General features: G+C 29.9%; 1 pseudogene across 1 annotated transcript; it reads left to right on the top strand.

The window, feature by feature from the left end:
* Positions 1 to 2,066: 2,066 nt before the first annotated feature.
* On the top strand, positions 2,067 to 2,387 carry LOC311615411 (large ribosomal subunit protein eL42-like; annotated as a pseudogene). The gene has a single exon. The product of its transcript is annotated as a large ribosomal subunit protein eL42-like (transcript).
* The last annotated feature ends 1,164 nt before the right edge of the window (positions 2,388 to 3,551 follow it).

Here is a 3,551-nt window from a genome sequence, read left to right on the forward strand (position 1 = left end):
ATATAGCACTCCATTTCACTCTCAAAATATCTTTGAATGATAAAATAAAAAAATGTAATCATTGAATATATTTTAAGTTCATATTTAAGGTAATAGTGTTTTTTTAATATAGTGGTACCAATTTACATATATGACCAAGAATGTATGAGATTTTCTGTTGCTCTTAATATTCATCAATATTTGTTATTTTCAGTCACTTAAGTGTTAGCTTTTCTGGTATGTGTCTAGTAGTGCTTCATTATAATTTAATTTTCTTTTTCTTGATTACTATTGAGATGAGCACTTTTTCAAATATTTATTGGCCATTCGGATTTCCTCTTTGTGTTTATGCATATGTTAATAGCTCAAGTTCTGTGACTTTTGCTTTGTATATTAAAGACTGAATTAAGTTTAAACTGGATTTATCACTTATTGTTGCTACCTATAATGATGCTTTTTGCATAATCATCTATTGTGTCTGGTGTTAATAAAACTACATCCACATCCTTATTTTTGAATACTATATCTTTTCCAATCATTTTACTTTCACACATTCTATATATATTTTTTGTGGTAGATATGTCTCTTCTACACAGCATCTTTTAAAAATATTGTGAGTCTGTTTCTTTTACTAAAATGTTGACTTCATTAATTAGCAAGTAAGTGCAAAATTTTGTATATTTGGGTTTAAATCTATTACTTTACTGTGTGCTTTCAATTTGTTTTGTTGTTCTATTTTCAGTTTTCTTTTTAAAATGTACTTTTAGGTTGATTGATTTTTATTTCTATTTTCCCACTTGTATTTATATATTCTTTTGTTGTTCTATTGGTAATTAACCTAGAAATTATAACATCCATCCTTGACTTGTTTTATTTTATTGTAGTGAGAACAATTAACATGAGATCTATCCTCCTAAGAAATTTTAAGTGGATAATATATTACTGTTGACTATAAGTACAATTTTGTACAACATATCTCTAGAGAATATTCATCTTGCTTGACTAAAATTTTATGCCCATTGATTAGTAAACTCCCTATTTATCCCTGCCTCTAGTCTGTGGCAATTATTCCACTCTTTCATTACATGAATTTGACTATTTTAGACACTTGATATAGATGGAATTGTGCAGTATTTGTCTTGTTGTGACTAGGTTGTTTTACTTAGATATGTGTTTAAGGTTCATCCATGTTGTCATATATTGCAGAATTGCCTTTTTGTTATAGCTGAATTGTAAATATACCACATTTCCTTTTTTTTTTTTAATTCTCACATGAGGATATTTTTTCCATTGATTTTTAAAGAGAATGGAAGGGGGAGAGAGAAAGAGATAAACATTGATTGGTTGCCTCTTACACATGCCCCTATGCAGCTGGAGATTGACCCTGCAACCCAGGTACATGCCCTTGACCAGGAATTGAACCCACTACCCTTCTGTCCATGGCCTCATCCTCTAACCACTGAGAAGCACAGTCCAGGACCACATTTTCTTTATTCTTTCATCTGTCAAGGGACATAGAGGTTGTTCCCACATCTTGAATGTTGTAAACAGTGCTGTAATGAACAGAGTTCCAGTATCTCTTTGAGTTATAATTTTAATTGTAATTTAAATAACTTAATTAAATACCTAGATGTGATAGTGCTAGATTATATGGTAGTTATATTTTTAATTTTCTGAGGAAACACCATACTGTTATCCATCATGGCTGCAACCTTTTGTATTCCCACCAACAATGTGCAAGGATTTCCATTTCACTACATTCTTGCCAATAATTGTTTGTTTGCTTTTGATAATCTTATTGTTGTTTTGATTTGCATTTCCCTGGTGATTAGTAACATATATATATATATATATATATATATATATATATATATATATATATATATATATTTTTACATACCTATTAACCCTTTTTATGTCTGCCTTAGAGAAATGTCTATTCAAAACCTTAGGCCACTTTTAATTGGGTTATTTGTTTGCTTTCTTTGCCTTCTTTTTTCTTTTTTTACTATTGAGTTGTAGGACTTTCTTATATATTTTAAAAATTAACCTGTCAGTCTTTCTTTGCTGATAGTGCTCTCACAACCATGGTGAATGTTCCTAAAACCTGCAGAACTGTCTGTAAGAAGTGTGGCAAACATCAACTCAACAAAGAAATATAGTATAGGAAGGGCAAAGATTCTCTGTATGCGCAGGAAAATCAGCCTTATGACAGGGAGCAGAGTGGCTATGATGGGCAGACTAAGCCGATTTTCCAAAAAAAGGCTAAAACTACAAAGAAGATTATGTGGAGCCTTGAATGCGTTGAGCCTAATTGCAGATCTAAGAGAATGCTAGCTACTAAGAGATGCAAGCATTTTGAACTGGGATGAGATAAGAAGAGAAAGGGTCAAGTGATCCAATGCTAAACATCATATTGTGTTTTATTATATGACAATGAAATCTTGATATGTTCACTTCAAGAAAAACATTAACCTATCAGATCTCTATTTTGTAAATATTTTTTTCCATTCCATAAGTTATCTTCTTACTCTGTTAATGGTTTTCTCTGTTTTGAAGCTTTTTAATTTGATGTACTGTTTTACTAGTTTATTTTTGCTGTTATTGCTTGTACATCTAGTGTTCTATCCAAAAATACAATTGTTAAGACCAGTGTTAAGTAGTCTTTCCCTTTGACATCTTGTAGGAGTTTTACCATTTTAGGTCTTACACTTAAATCTTTAATCTATTTCAAGTTAATTTTTATGAGTGGTGGATGCAAGATATGGGTCCAATTTTTAAATTTTATTTGTGAATATTCAGCTATCACAGTGCCATTTATTAAAGAGACTATCCTTTCTCTAGTCATCACACTTGGCTCTCTTGTCAAAGATTAATTTACCTTATGAATATTTTCTGGGCCCTCTATTCTGTATTATTGGTCTATGTGTTTGTTTGTATGTTAGTACCATACTCTTTGTTACTAAGGTTGATGCCTCCAGATTTGTTCTTTTTTATCAGGATTGTTTTGGCTATTTATGGTCTTAAGGGGTTCCATATAAATTTTAGAATTGTATTTTTTTATTTTTGTGAAAAATGACATTGAATTTGATAGGGATTACATTAAATCTGTAGATGGCTTTAAATAGTATGGACATTTTAGCAATGTTAATTCTTTCCATGAAAACAGAATATGTTTCTATTTATATATATCTTTCATTTAGTGTCTTCTAGTTTTCGGTGTTTCTTTCACCTCCTTGGTTTACTTTATTCCTAATTGGTTTGTTGTTTTTATGCTATTTTCAATGAGTTTGGCTTCTATACTAGGTATACTAGTAAATACTTCAGATTATTTTCAATAGTTACACTTTAAAATTTTGAATTTCGTGCCAAAAACAGAGCATTTGTGGGAAGTTTTATTTTTTATTTTATTTTAAAGTTTTAATTCATTACTTTATTTTGAATAAAAGTGCTGCTGAATACTTCAAGAAACTTATGCTGAACATGCTCCATCTCAAGATATTTGTGAATGTATGTTTAAATGCTTGAAAAGTGATGTTTTTTTTTTATTTTTAAAAATATTTTATTGATTT

Source organism: Pipistrellus hanaki, assembly GCF_964339955.1.
Source record: "Pipistrellus hanaki genome assembly, chromosome: X".
In the NCBI taxonomy this organism is placed as follows: Eukaryota; Metazoa; Chordata; class Mammalia; order Chiroptera; family Vespertilionidae; genus Pipistrellus; species Pipistrellus hanaki.